The 16032-nt window shown below is 46.0% G+C and overlaps 1 long non-coding RNA gene across 2 annotated transcripts; it reads right to left on the bottom strand.

Moving 5' to 3' along the window:
* Nucleotides 1–200: 200 nt before the first annotated feature.
* Nucleotides 201–15487, bottom strand: LOC121135445. Of its 2 annotated transcripts, none has more exons than XR_005872570.1 (3): nucleotides 15313–15487; nucleotides 6789–7049; nucleotides 201–916 (listed from the first exon to the last, which is right to left on the bottom strand). It is a non-coding gene; the product is annotated as an uncharacterized LOC121135445 (long non-coding RNA). The 2 variants fall into 2 exon arrangements; XR_005872569.1 differs by lacking the exon at nucleotides 201–916 and adding an exon at nucleotides 5428–5585.
* Between the last annotated feature and the right edge of the window lie 545 nt (nucleotides 15488–16032).

Genomic DNA, 16032 nt, shown 5'->3' with positions numbered 1-16032 from the left:
TTTCCCAGCCAGCAAGCTGGTCAAAGAAAACAAGGAAGGAATTATTCTCTACTTTTGGTTTCTGACTCAGTGTGACTTGTGTTCTAGGGATTGGTTTTGTAATGGATCTGAGTTAGCAACAAACACAGGATCTTCACGGGCCGGGAGATGTCTCCATGCTCAACGTGCACTGGACAAACTTAATTATTTGTAACGTTCTTTATGTGGATACTTGAGGCCACTTGAGGCTGTATGGAAGAGCCATTTACATGGTGAATGGAGCTAAGATTTTCAACGCAGTGCTTTTACAGGGGTAAGAATTTTTATGCTTTGGAATTTGCTTCATGTTCTTGCGTAAGCTGGTAAATGTGGAATTGGAACATCACTGTAGGTTTATGGAGAGTAGCCATGCAGTTTTTCATGGCCTGCTGCACTTGGCTGGGGAAGCCAAGCCTTTGGAACACAGATTCTTAGTGAGTGGAGAGAAATGAACACTGTAGGGAGAGTACACACATTCAGATTGAACTCTCGTACTGACTTAGATGAGAATTTTGGCTTTTGGAATGTTATCAGAATTTAAACTTTGGGATGTAGAATGATTCTTGAATTGGTACCACATGCTGACTAGAAAACTTATCAAGACAGAGCTCTGCCAATGAAGGTCTTGATTTAGCCTTTAAGAAGTTCCATGTTAAATAGAAATTGTTCATATTCTGGGGTTTGAGTATGCTACTCAAAGGCATAGGTAAATGTATAAAGGTTGAGGTCATTGGCATATCTATCACAGACATTAATTTGATACACTCAGATTCCTGCCTAATAGCTATTTTGAAGCAGTCAATTAATTGTTGACCACAGTCATCACCCTTCTTTGCAAGGTCATGCATGCTCTGGTTGGTGTGAAGTTTCTCAACTTGTCTCACGTAGGAGTCTCTTTCTGAAAAAAATAATCCATTATTTCTATTGGCTAGAAAATGTTTTCTTATTCTAACATTAACATTTTCTACAAATAAATTCAAGGATTATGTTTTATATGTCTTTCTAACACTGTATTTTGTCAATGGCAATAAAATTGAAATTATATTACTTTATTTTATTCAGTTATTTATTTTTTTCTGCAGGACACACATGTTTTAAACATGCTCATAAATGTAATGTCAATTTAACGAATTAATTTTTTTGCTACATGTGTGTTTTAAAGTTAGAAAAAAGAAATGGAAATTTATAGGTATTGACGAAGTTTATGACTATTCCTATGTTCAGCATCAACTCCCCTCCATTTTCCCTTAGAAATTATTGCAATCTTAATATTGGTATACAATACTGTAAATGTTTTATTATTAGCCCTACATGTACTAATATCCATAAATGAGCTAGGGTATTGTTTAATATATTTTAAGCAATGCACAATAAGATTGTACTCTGTGTCTTACCAGACTTTAAAAAACACCAAACACTGTATTATGCTTACATACACAGCTTTGGTAGACTTTAATGTGTAGCTCGCTTAGAAAATTCATACTGAGAATAGTTACTTTTTAACTGGAGAGTTTGACCCATTTATATTTATTGTAGATTTGCTTAGATATATTTATACCATAGTCTTTTTTTATTACCAATTTCAGGGCTTTGTTCTAAACTTCTTTTTGCCATCTATTCAAAGGTGAGTCTTAAAAAACAAAACCCTTTTCCTCATTTATTTCAAAGTTTATGCATTTGGTTAATTTCTACCCCTAAGTTTACAGTCAGCCTTTCAAACTAAACAAATTCATTAGTATAACCATTGCTTCCCTTAAAAAAAAATAATTCCAAAGACTTTATTTAGAATGTCTTAAACTTTTCCAATGTCCACCTTCACGTATAAATACTAGAATTTTAAAGAGTGGGGCTGGAGAGATGGCTCAGAGATTAAGAGCACTGACTGCTCTTCCAAGGGTCCTGAGTTCAATTCCCAGCAGCCACATGGTGGCTCACAACCATCTGTAATGAGATCTGGTGCCCTCTTCTGGCCTGCAGGCTTACATGCAAGCAGAACACTGTGTACATAATAAACAACTAAATCTTAAAAAAAAAAAAAAAAAGAGTCCCCCAACACAGTGCTAACTCAAATTCATTTACACGGTTATTTAATTCTTTTTTTTTCTTTTGGGGCTTCATTGTCCTTGTATCCTATGAGTTTCCTTATATCCCTTTTGTTTTAACCTGAAGAACAACCTCTGTATTTTCTTTTGTCAAGAATCAGACAAATCGTGTCTGACTCAGAGTCTTGTTTCATTTTACTCTTGAATGAAGGTTTAGCTGGGCACAGTGCTCTAAACATCTGGTTTACCTTTGCTTAGCGCAAAGGAAACGAAATTTGGTTTCTATGGCCCTCTGCATCCCCGGCTCTCACATCTGCATGTCTGCCTCCCTCCTCTCACATCTGCATGTCTGCATCCCCCCTCACATCTGCATGTCTGCCTCCCCCCTCACATCTGCATGTCTGCCTCCCTCCTCTCACATCTGCATGTCTGCATTCCCCCCTCACATCTGCATGTCTGCCTCCCCCTCACATCTGCATGCCTGCATCCCCCCTCTCACATCTGCATGTCTGCCTCCCCGCCTCTCACATCTGCATGTCTGCATCCCCCCTCTCACATCTGCATGTCTGCCTCCCCGCCTCACATCTGCATGTCTGCCTCCCCCCTCACATCTGCATGTCTGCCTCCCCCTCTCACATCTGCATGTCTGCATTCCCCCCTCACATCTGCATGTCTGCCTCCCGCCTCACATCTGCATGTCTGCCTCCCCCCTCACATCTGCATGCCTGCATCCCCTCTCACATCTGCATGTCTGCATCCCCGCCTCTCACATCTGCATATCTGCATCCCCCCTCACATCTGCATGTCTGCCTCCCCTCACATCTGCATGTCTACCTCCCGCCTCTCACATCTGCATGTCTGCATCCCTGTCTCTCACATCTGCATGCCTGCATCCCTCCTCTCACATCTGCATGTCTGCATCCCCTCTCATCTGCATGTCTGCCTCCCCCCTCACATCTGCATGTCTGCATCCCCCCTCTCACATCTGCATGTCTACCTCCCTGCCTCTCACATCTGCATGTCTGCCTCCCCGCCTCTCACATCTGCATGTCTGCATCTCCCCCCACATCTGCATGTCTGCATTTCTCCCCTCACATCTGCATGTCTGCATCCCCCCTCTCACATCTGCATGTCTGCCTCCCTGCCTCTCACATCTGCATGTCTGCCTCCCTGCCTCTCACATCTGCATGTCTGCATCCCACCTCTCACATCTGCATCCCCCCCTCACATCTGCATGTCTGCATCCCTCCTCTCACATCTGCATGTCTACATCTCCCCCTCACATCTGCATGTCTGCATTTCTCCCCTCACATCTGCATGTCTGCATCCCACCTCTCACATCTGCATGTCTGCATCCCCTCACATCTGCATGTCTGCCTCCCCCCTCACATCTGCATGTCTGCCTCCCTCCTCTCACATCTGCATGTCTGCATTCCCCCCTCACATCTGCATGTCTGCCTCCCTCACATCTGCATGCCTGCATCCCCCCTCTCACATCTGCATGTCTGCCTCCCCGCCTCTCACATCTGCATGTCTGCATCCCCCTCTCACATCTGCATGTCTGCCTCCCGCCTCTCACATCTGCATGTCTGCATCCCCACCTCTCACATCTGCATGTCTGCATCCCCGCCTCTCACATCTGCATATCTGCATCCCCCCTCACATCTGCATGTCTGCCTCCCCCTCACATCTGCATGTCTACCTCCCCGCCTCTCACATCTGCATGTCTGCATCCCTGTCTCTCACATCTGCATGTCTGCATCCCCCTCCTCTCACATCTGCATGTCTGCATCCCCCCTCTCATCTGCATGTCTGCCTCCCCCCTCACATCTGCATGTCTGCATCCCCCCTCTCACATCTGCATGTCTGCCTCCCCGCCTCTCACATCTGCATGCCTGCCTCCCCGCCTCTCATATCTGCATGTCTGCCTCCCTGCCTCTCACATCTGCATGTCTGCATCTCCCCCTCACATCTGCATGTCTGCATTTCTCCCCTCACATCTGCATGTCTGCATCCCACCTCTCACATCTGCATCCCCCCTCTCACATCTGCATGTCTGCATCCCTCCTCTCACATCTGCATGTCTACATCTCCCCTCACATCTGCATGTCTGCATTTCTCCCCTCACATCTGCATGTCTGCATCCCACCTCTCACATCTGCATCCCCCCCCTCACATCTGCATGTCTGCATCCCCTCCTCTCACATCTGCATGTCTGCATCCCTGCTTCTCACATCTGCATGTCTACATCCCCTCCTCTCACATCTGCATGTCTGCCTCCCCCCTCACATCTGCATGTCTGCATCCCCGCCTCTCACATCTGCATCCCCACCTCTCACATCTGCATGGGCCAGGCTGTGCACAGTCTCCTTCCACCTTATGTCTGTTCGCAGTTGTTAAGCCACAAGTAATCCACTGTTTAATCCATACAGTGAGATTTCATTTCAACACCACATTTTTCAATTCAAAAAGTGGGCTTATTTTTAATTTCTCTGACCCTCTCCTTAACTGCTCACACAAATGTTACAACTATATGGCTTCTAACTAAAAACAAAACAAAACAAAAGCAAAACAACATTGCACATTTAGCTATGGGGAAAAGGTCCACTCTTCAGCTGCATTTGAGGACATCTTTATTTATTCCATTGGTGCTGTCAGTTGCTGCTTTGTAAAGGTTGGATATCCAGTATTAGTTACATGTACACATAGGACTGCAGTGTCCACTTGAAGAATTTATTCCATAAACATTGTGAACCACTGCTTTTGAGCTCTTAGTGCTGCCCATATGTTGTTATATTTTATCTGATGTTAATACAGCACTTAAAAGATTGGCAGGATGGTAGATCTTTATGTAGCATACATGTTTAAACTAGATAAGCTGCTATTTTTACAGTAATGTTTATAAACATATCAGTTTGGCCATGACTTTTTCAATAAATATAATTTAACAATATTTTTATTTTATTGGAGATTTTAATTGATTAATGTTTAATGTACTGACGTGACAATGTTGAGTACATGTCTGTCATTGTTTTCATTTTGTACAACTTGTTTTATTTTGCTTTTCCTGTTTTTCTCTTCTTTATTCTTCTTCCTCCATTCCTCTCCTCTTTTCTTTTCTATCATCCCCACTTTTCTCTTTCCCTCCCTCCATTCCTCCAACATACACATAAAAAAATAGGCAGTTAGCTGGCACATACTCACCTCCTTCATTTTTACCATTGGACTGTATGCCTAATCCTTTAAATTTTTTGTTTGGTCTTGCTAAGTTATCTAGGATGGTCTTGATCTCTCTTTGGAGCCCAGTTGGGCCTTGAACTTGAGATTCCTCTGTCTTAGCATCTCAATTAGATGGACTTACCAAGTCACATCACCAGGTTAGCTGCCAGCCCTTTTCCAGGAAGGGTGTATATATTGATGTTTTTCTCTTGTTTTTTCTTAACTTTTTATAGATTGGATTTCATGTCATGCATCCCAATCTCATTCATTTGCCATCCCTTAGTATCTTCCTTCTGCCCTTGCAACCTGCCCCCAAAATAAAACAAAATTTAAAAGAAAGACAAAAGCACAAAACAAAAACAAAAACAAAATGCTCCCCCAAACAAGCAAACAAAACTCATCATGGAAACTATAGTGTTGCCCAGTGAGTCACACAGTATACTCTGTAATCCACTCATCTTTACTTGTAAGTGTTCATTGCAATGAGTCGTTGGACTGGTTCGAGGCCCCCGCTACATCCTTCATACTAGGACTCCTCTTGGTTATACTGTTGTTGCCCTGGTTGTCATGGTGATACTGTAGCTTTGGGTCTGTAGGTCTGGCTTCTTCACATGCTCCAGCAGATCATAGATGAGGTGGACATTGGGGTGGGTTAACCAGAATCATAGCTCTGGTTCCAGGCCTGGGCGGTAGCTGGGCGGGTCAGCCTGCTACCTTTCCCTCATCACCACGACCAGGGCGAGCTCTGCGGCTCTACCTTAGCCAATGAAGCAAGCAGCAGGGAGAGGGGCCAGTTTTCCTGCTCTCAGGTCGCTCTCAGGTCCTCTGGGCCAGCTCACCTGCACCCACACCAGCAGGGCCAGCTCTACTGCTTTGTCCAGGCAAGGTGCAGGGCCTGCTCTCCCTAGTCCTGCAACTGGTGAGGGGCAGGATCATCTCTCCCACCCTCATGACCTCAGGGCCAGATCTCTCACCTGTCAAAGGTGACAGGGGCAGGGCACAGTATCTCGTGGATTTTTAAGCTAGCCTTTCAGTTATGTCTCTTTTTATTGTTAGTGGTGATTACGTGTCACAATTCATATTCTTAACTTACTCCAGCCTACCTTGAATTAATAACAGTGATATGGAAGTGTGAGCAAATAAACCTTTTCCTCCCAAACTTGCTTTGGTCATGGTGTTTCATTCCAGCAACAGTAATCCTAAGCAGGCTAGCTTGTGAACCAGATATATGTAAAAAAACTTTTGGGGGCTGAAGAAATAAATCAGCAGTTAAGAGAGCTTGCTGCTCTTCAGAGTTCAGAAGCTAGCACCCATGTCATAGGGCTCACAGCCATCTGTGATTCTAGCTCCCAAGGAATCCCAACACCTTCTTCAGGGCTCTGTAGACACTCCCAGCCATGTAGGCAGATGTAAGCAAAAGAAAGGTATCTCAGAAGAAAGCAGCACCGTAAGATGCACTCTAGCCCTCGAAAAAGGGGCAAGCCGTGTGAATTCAAGTGCAGAATTTACCTTAAGCTGGATGATGGGAGGTGGTGCACGCTCGAAGTGGGGGAGTCTCACTTTCCATGCGCCGTCCTGGGAGAAAGCCAAACACCAGCTCCTCTAGGAATGGAGTGCGTGCTCTAGCCCACGTTCCCAGCGAAGTGTTGGGTGTCCAAGCCCAGGGTAAGGCGACACCACCAAGCAGCAGCCTCAATGTGCTTGGCACCTTAGACACTGGTGAAATATTCTTCTTGCATTCCTAAATCTGTCCTGCTTTGTTCTTAATATCTGCAGGGCAAGGTGAGGGAGGAAGATGCCAATTGCTCAATTCTTTTTTTTTTCATTTTTTAATTTAAATTAGAAACAAGCTAGTTTTACATGTCAGTCCCAGTTCCCTCTTCCTACCCTCCTCCCCTGCCCCCCACCGACCATCCCCCCATCCCATGTCCCTTCTGCCCCCCAGAGAGGGTGAGGCCTTCCATGGGGAATCTTCAAAGTCTGTCATGTCATTTGGAGCAGGGCCTAGGCCTCCCCTGTGTGTCTAGGTTGAGAGAGTATCCCTCTCTGTGGAGTGGGCTCCCAAAGTCCACAAATTGCTCATTTCTGCTTAGGCGACAGGTTCTCAACCAGTAGGTCTCGACCCCTTGGGGGATTGTGGAAAGACCCTTTCACAGAGGTTGCATATTAGATATTCTTCATATCAGATATTTACATTATGACTCACAACAGTAGCAAAATTATAGTATGACGTAGCAATGAAATACTTATATGGTTGGGGGTCACCATAACATGAGGAACTGTGTTAAAAATGCCACAGCATTAGGAAGGTAGCTTAGAGGCAGGAAGTATCCAAACAAGGCATGTGTATTGTAATCATGAAAACACATTTAGTTGAAGTGTTGAACTATTTTTGAGTGACTTTTGAGTCAATCCTAAAGAAGTTTTTATGAATTCTATTTAGAATTATGAATTCTAACACAATTCATACTGGTAGCAGTTTCTCAAAACTGTGAAAATGGAACACACACACACACACAGATACACACACACACACACAGAGCATACAAGCGTGCATACATGCATACACATCTTTAATAACAACAATAACTGAAGACACAAGACACTTAGGGCCAGGAGTTTAGCTTGGTGCTAATGCCTTAGCCTCCGAGATTGTGGGTCTGCTGCCTAGCACCGAAACAATGTAACAGCTGACAATTCATACCCAAACCAAATTCCCCAAAACAAACAGGTAAAACAAACCCACCTTGCTCTGGGTGTGATCATGCAGAGGTTAGCTGCTCTTAGAGGCACCCACAAGCACATCTGTTATAACAGACCCAGGCCTGGAACTGAGAAACAGCACAGGACAGAAACCAGAACCTTAATCTTAACTTGCGCTCTGCCCGCCCTGTTTTTCCTTACTGTCTGGAATAGATTGTCAGGGCCAATGTGTTTATTTTGACGATGGGAAGATAAAACAGGATCCAGGTCTTACATAGTATTTATTGATGGCCTTTATTTGTTTGATGAACTTAATAAATAAATAGATAGATAGATGATAAACCATTCTCTGCTGTTATTCTCCTAAGGAAGACTTTGTATTTGCAAGACCACAGACCTGGCCTGTTAGGGAGGACCTGTTAAATTGCTGCTATCTGGAAGTTGTTTTGGTAGTTTGGGGCCACTAGGGATTGTATTTTCACAGCCTCTTTTTGGAATAGGCAGTCACTGGGGTGTGGTGATCTATTATTCTGTGCAGAATATTTTAGTCCCTCTGGCAACTCTTCTGTTGTTCCTGACAGGGAACTCTCCGTTGACACACTCACAACAGGCGTACCATGAAGCAGCCTCATGGCAGCCCGGGAGGCTCTGTGGACAGGCGATTGTCTGTCTTGCTATTTCCAGGTAAGGAAATGGTGTTTGGAGTGGCAGATGGCCTGTCATGCAAAGCTCCCCCAAGTGCCCTCTGGAATAAAAGCTGGCGTTCAGAGACAGTAGCTATCAAGTTTTTAAAAAGTACCACATCTGTACTGAGACTGCTGAGGACAGCCTCCTTGGGGTCTGGAATAGTCCTGAGATGGGTGCTGGTAGACCAGGGTTCTAGTTTTATGCAGGCATTCTCATCAATGTGACCAGCAACCTTGCCTACCAGAGGAGGTTGTGGAGGACTAACACCCATTTCCTCCTGGTCCCAATCTTCTTTTCCCACGTTTAACTTGCTCTGTGGCTTAAAGAGCAGATTCTAAAGGTCTGGACATACTTTGCTTTATTCTTCATTTCAAACTGTTTTATATTTTATTTGATTAATTAGTTTAGAGTTTTGAGTCTCACTACATTGCCATGACTGGCCTCAAACTCACAGAGACCCACCTACCTCTGCTTCCTTAGAGTTGGGATTAAAGGTGCATGCCACCACACTTGATCTCTACTTTTTACGGGTCTCAGGATTTTTTTTTTTGGTTTTTACGAGACAGGGTTTCTCTGTATTGTTTTGGAGGCTGTCCTGGAACTTGCTCTGTAGACCAGGCTGATTTTGAACTCACAGAGATCCGCCTGCCTCTGCCTCCTGAGTGATGGGATTAAAGGCGTGCGCCACCACCGCCTGGCGGATCTCAGGATTTTATCCAGGAACAATTACAATAGTGGCCAGTCCATATATAAAAACATCATTCTGATCAAAATCTGTAGCAAGCTGCCCAGGAAACCACTGCCGTGTCTAGAACAAAGAGCCTTAGAAGCTAGCCTGCCAAGAGCCAAACTTGTTCTCTTTGATAATAATCCAGAAGGCCAGATGAAAACTTCTACAGCAATCAGTCCCAAATGGATAGGGCTGGTTAACAACTAACAATCCCCGTAACTTTCATCCCTGCATAAGGACCAATCAGATAAAATAAGTACATTCCTAACCAAGCAGTTGGGTGCCCTGCTTTCTTTGAGCTTCGTCTAGCATTGACTCCAGTCATGGAACATCTGACATTTTTTTAAAAGTTTATTTATTCTTATTTTATGTATATTGGTGTTCTGCCTGCATGTATGTCTGTGTGAGGGTGTCAGATCTTGGGGTTACAGACAGTTGCAAGCTGCCATGTGGTTGCTGGGAATTGAACCCAGGTCCATCTGGAAGAGTAGTCAGTGCTCTTAACTGCTAAGCCATCTCTCCAGCCCCCACATCTGACACTTTTTCTTTGCCCCACGATGAAGCTTTCTCACTCTGCTGCTTTTAGTCTCTGCCAGAAATTGGGTGAAGTGGCTTCCTCGCTGCTTGCAAGCTCTGAATACACACAGCAACCCCCACTCACCTGCAGGCTAGCTCTAGCTCTCCAGTTTCTGTTAAGCTCTGAGCTCAACCACGGCCCAGACAGTGTAAATAGAAAAGTCCGAAGGTAAAGGGTTCCTAAGCTTTAAATGGCTTACTATTGTGCAAGGTAGGAAGAAATGATGTGTCATCCTGGTCTGTGCTCTTCCACTTGTGACTCCTTGTTCTCTGGGGTAGCCACATCGTACAAGCCACAAGTGTTGGCCAGTTTTCCATTACTGCAACAGGTGACACAGCTAACTGCCAAAGAGTATAAGGCTTCAGTCCAAGGACGCTTGGTCGCATGCTCTAGGACCTGGGTGGAGGTCACACAGTTTAGTAGGGACTGCATGGTGATGCAATCAGTACAACTCACGGTCAGAGCAGGAAAAAGAGAGGAAAGGTCAAGGTCTCACAATCTCCTCCCAGCTAACACCCCGTAACTAGAGCTCAAGTCATGAGGCCCTCCGTATTTTTCCCCAACATAATATTTTTATAGATTATTTTGAAATTTTACACAGTGCACCCTGGTCACACTTGCTTCCTGTTTTTCCCAGATCCACTCTTGTGCCCTTCACCCAAAAAAGAAAAAAGGAAGAAAAAAATACACCAAATCTAATTTGTGTTGTCCATATACTCATTGGTGCATGGTCAAACTAACTCCCGGTGGCCAGCCCCTTAAAGATAACTGAGTCTTTCCCCACCCTCCCCAGAAGCCATCAACTGTGGAGAGCTACACTTCAGCATCCGCACCACAATGTCTAAGGACTCTCTTCGATGGCTTCTTGTCTAGACTGTTTCTCTTTTGGGGGCGAGGATTGTCACAGAAGCCTTCAGTGTCTCTCATTCTCAACTGCGAGTCTACAGTCATCGATACCACTGGAAAAGAAGCCTCCTTGTTCATGACAGCCAGCAGCAGCGTGGACCATGGACTTCCGCGTGATTCCTGGCAGCAGTGAGGAACGCAGGCATCCGTGAGTCCCTACTTCTTAAAGTTTCCTGTATCTGCCAATAGCTCTGAGTGGGGAGACTGCCATGCCCCGTGTGGTTTTGTCCCGGAACCCTGATCAATTGGGGTAGCAATGGATGGAGAAAGGACAGACCTACAGACACATGTAAAGGAAAGCTGCGATTGGGTGGGGTGTACTTGTTCCCCGGGGGCGTCACTAACTCCTGCCAACAACCACACAGCTCAGAGTGTATTATGAACTCCACAGGGCAGTGGGGAAGTGGGGGAGTTAGTTAGTCTCCACAGGAAGTGCTTGGTAGGGATGCAGGGTAGGTTGCAGCCACGGAGGAAGATGCCGTGGTTGCTGGTGTTTGCGCATACTGCCATCATTCCCACTGGAACCAGAAGAAAGCTTTGCCATCTGTTTGAGCCTCGCTCCAGAGGTGGCTGTGCTCCTTCCCGTGGGTCTGAGGCATTGGTGCCCTTGTCAACAGTATACCCTCACTCGGGGCTGCTTTGGCTTCCCACAAGACACTTAGCCTTCAACACAGCCCTTTGGGGGACTATTTCAGATCTAAACCATAGCACTATCCTCTTGCCAATTGGAAGCGGTCTAGATTACCTGAGCCACTCAGTGCTGGTTTTCTTTTTCGATCTTTGAGACATCGGTGCTATGGTGAGTGAGCCATATTTTACTTAATAATGGCCTGAAACACAAAGCTAATGGAGCAAAGGACCCAGATATAAATAGTGGAGGGACAGGCGAGCTCTGGCACCCGGGGGGCATGCTGAGGGTGTAGACACGGTATCAAAAGGAGGGGGCTTGCAACGTGTCCTCCATGCCTTGAGGACTCGCAGCCCTTGGCTTTTTCCTTGATTGACCTTTGCTTATTTCTGTACAGTGGCAATGTCCTGGTTGAGGGTCCCAGTAGGGAATCAAAGCCCCCGAGAGTGCTCGTGACCCTCCCTCAAGCCTCACCTGCCCATTGGCCTGGCCTTTGAATCTTGTTTGTGTCGTTTCTCAGGCAGCTGACCCCAATGCTACTGATAGTGACGGAAAAACTTCTCATGAAATAGAAAACTCATGTGGCATGGGCTTGGGTCTCACTGCTGGCAGTGCCCCCAATTTGCATTTTTCCACAGCTTTGTCCCCTTGAGCCGGAAAACCGCAGTTTTGGATTAAGACCTCAGACTTGGATTGAAACCCTGTTCGAGAGCAGTCCAGTATGAATCCCAGTCCAATCTGCCCAGTGCGGGTAGGCAGTCTTTCTTACACTTGCTTTTGCTGGTGAGAAATGACTATTTTAGAACAGGGCAGTGTGGAACTTAATAAAGCGCCGGCAGCTATTAAGTGCCTACTGTTTGCAATGCCTTACTATTCAGGCTGAGTGCCATTCTTTCAATAGAAGTTCAAGCTCATGTAGCTTCCACAGGTTCATGCCACCAACGGCTGGGGATTTTCTATTCACTATCTATAGGTTTCTTATCAGAGGATTACTGAATGAAAAGGGGCTAGACTACCTTTTTGTTATTATTGATTTTTCTCCCCAACTCGGAGAGTCTCTGACCATGTGTCCACATTTTCAGGGTTGTTTGCTAGAGACACGCAGTGTACACCAGGCCTCCCTCTGATCTACAGAATCAGGAATTCAGGGGGTAGGGTCATCCCTTTTGGCTGGTTTGGGATTTAGGAGCCCGGGAACACTGTGCATGCTGCTATGTGGCTGCTGTTATTGGATGGAGGGGACCTTTATTACACCTGAGGAAAGTTGGAGCAGGAGGTTAAGTGGCCGGTCAAAGGTCACAGAGTCAGTTAATGAGTAGTTGTAACGTGCAGAACCCAAGGAGTAGGATGATGAAGTTGCTTGGATCTGTGCGTCTCCTGGAGGCCTCAGGTCAAGTGCCCAGTATTTGCAACTTATAAAAAGAAATCACTTAATAAAACACAATGCTGTTCTTAGTCAAAAGCTCACTGAGCATGGGGGAAAACCTGCGCCGGGAGAATTCCGTGCTCTGTGTGCGGCTCCTGAGCAGTGATGGTGTTCAGGTCTTAGAGGCCTGGGCTCCAGGGTCTCCTTCCCTTAGGGAGGTTCCTTAATACAGCCAAGGGAGTGGGGATCTGGCTGCCTGGCTTGTGAGAAGGTGGGGAAGCTAGTCCTCCCCACTCTAGGAAGAGTGGGAGGCCTTGTACCTGTGAGCAGAGACTTCAAGGCCTTCTTGGTCTACTGTGGTCTGGGGAAGCCTGGAGGGTCTAAGCCAGGGCTAAGGAGTCTCTCTCCCCATTCCCTGTCTTTTCACAGCAAACTGATGAAGATGTTTCTCACTTGAGTCCCGGCTTGCTTTCCATGTTCTTTTTCTGTTTGTTAGTTTGCATTATTTCATTTTCTATCACCACTTTCTAGGACTCCTGATCTTTTCTGGGGTCTGAGGAAGGGGGAAGCCCTGGTGCCTGGGGTCTGGCTCAAGAGTTTGCCTTCTTCCAAAACAGCAAGTGGCTACTGCCGTGTACTCGTGGCTCCGAGACAGGGCAGCCCCTGGTGGAGAAGTGTCTCAGGCTAGACCGGTCCCTAGAAACTTCCCTCTTCTCCCACTGCCATTCAAAGGTGCACAGAACCAAGAGTCAAATGGGAATCTTTCCAGAAACAGAAATTCAAGGTAAGGCGGACCCTGCATAATACACCACAAGCAAAGTCACATTCTACCTAAGGAGAGGAACACGCCCTGAGCAATACACCTTATTATTTTCATGATTTGTGACCATCACAGAACATACGTATACAAACAAGGGTGGCTACGACTAGGCTAGAAAAATCAAGGATCCGCTGTCATACCTGTCCGTGTCTCTTCATTGGCCACCATGCCCTTATGTAGTACATAGCTGTGTACCGAGCGAGATGTGATTGTCACCAAGGTCAAGAGGGGTCTTCTCTCTGGGTTTTGAGGACACATCTGCCCATATTTGCCAGGTCTGCCTGTGACCATCCAATGCCCATGGTGCCGAGCTACCACAGGCTGCCTGCCCACGCTGAGTGATTGGGTCCTGGTGGAAGTGTTTGAGTGCCTGTATCTGACTGCTGACATCCCTCTCAGAGGAGCAAGGATTGCCTTGATCCTCCCCCCCCCCACCTCTGAGCCCAGTTACCTTGGCTCTAGGTTCTGTGGATTCGGCTTTTCTGGATTGCCACTCTCACGAGTAGCTTATTTCTTGTGTAAATCTAGGCTTGAGTGTGGTAAAAGTTCTAAGTGTGAATTATATTGGGGCATGTAGTTGGGAGTTACTTACAAGGAAGCCTTTCATTCCTCCCAAACTGTGCAGAGAACGGCTGGCTACTAATTACTTATTAATAACCCGCAGCTCGCTGCTGCTCTGCACTCTGACCAGAGGCTGCTTTCGGGGTTAGCATTCTGACCCTTGGGATTCTCTGTTGCACTGCAGTAGAGGGAGATGAACACAAGGCAAAACAAACAGGAACAGCCTTGTTTTCATTACTGATTTGGGCACTGTGGAAATAGAGAAAGTGCAGATAAACTGAATAGAGAGGGGGGGAGCTTTTGATATCATGGAAGAAACAGAAACGTCCTGCTGGTTTACATCCCAGGATGTCTTGTCTGCAGTCTGCTTTTGCACACGGCACAGCAACTTGTGTGTATTTCAAGGTCTCTCTCTCTCCCTCTCCTGTACATAGATTTGGTTTGTCTTTTATTCCTCATGTACATGTGTGCCTGTGTGAGTATCCGCAGTGGCCGGAAGGGGGCGCTGGATCCCCTGGAACTGGAGTTATAGGCAGTTGCAAGTGCCCAGCATGGGTTCTGGGAAACAAACTCAGGTCCTGCATGCTCTTAATTTCTAAGCTATCTCCCCCCCCCGGCCCCCCAGATAGTCATTGGAAATTTTGTATATATCAGACTTCTATTAGATCATAGGTTGTTTCTATTTTTTTAAATTATGATGAACACCTCATGATTTTCTGATAGCAGTGTCCTTGATCCTGGGAAAGCCTCTATTTTTGTCTTTTCCTTTAGATCAGATCTGAGCTGGAAACAGGCTTTTCTCCAGCAGGAATGGGGCTGTTAGGATGTCCTTGGAACCTGGAAGCGTCCTCTTGCTGTGCCGCCCAAGCCCGGAGGCTCCCTGCTTAAGCCTTGCGGATCCCTTTCAAGGACAGCACTTTTCCATTGTAGTGACAGGTCCCCGGCCTCTCACAATGATGGCAGGAAGAGCACCACGATGATTTTGTGGAAACGCAAACAGACTCACACCCTAGCTATGAGTCCTTGATGTTTACCCATGTGCAGACTGAACTCACCTTCAAACTCGTCCTTCCCTTCTGACCAGATTACCTTTCCAACCGGGTACCCAAGTTCAAGGCAGATGCCACTCTGTATTCCCACAGTCTTTCTTTGTTTCAAGAATGTTAAAAGGCTGGATCATTGATAGTCTGCATCGGATGCTCTTTCTTGCTCTGTGAGCCCCTTGGTCCCTTAGTGCCAAAGGCATTGATGACTCAAGCATTTGCCAATAATTCAAATGGATTTTTAGAATCAGATGGAACCTTGAGTGGCATCATGGGGTTCTTCAGTGGCCTCTGGTGTTTTCAGCAGGAGGTGGGTTTGCTGGGAGATAGTGGGTTGTCTGTGTATTTGAATGTGATGTTCTCCAAACCAAGGTCATTTTCTAAGCAGCTCCCTAACACAGGGAGTCGATTTCAGCATCAAAACAGTCATAGCTCCTCATGTGGCTCTAGGGCACCTGCACTTGCAATTTGGGTTCTAAAATTTTCAACCAGCCAGAGTCCATCAGGAGAGTGTGAACCTGTGGCTGACTGAATTTGGTGCTCAGGGTCCACATGCATTTTGGGTACCACCCACATTTTAAGGATACATGTTACTAGGATAACCTTGTCAACAATAAAAGAGGTCTTTCAAAATTATAATGCCCCTTGACTCAGCAATTCAGTCTCTAAGGGCTCTTACTAAGGAATTGTCCACTGATCATCAAATAAGTATTTTCGAGGATGCTTTTTATG

The sequence above is a fragment of the Mesocricetus auratus genome, unplaced genomic scaffold, assembly GCF_017639785.1.
Source record: "Mesocricetus auratus isolate SY011 unplaced genomic scaffold, BCM_Maur_2.0 Super-Scaffold_4256, whole genome shotgun sequence".
NCBI classification, from domain to species: Eukaryota; Metazoa; Chordata; class Mammalia; order Rodentia; family Cricetidae; genus Mesocricetus; species Mesocricetus auratus.
The sequence above is the reverse complement of the archived record's forward strand: the minus strand, read 5'-3'. Positions and strand labels throughout refer to the sequence as shown.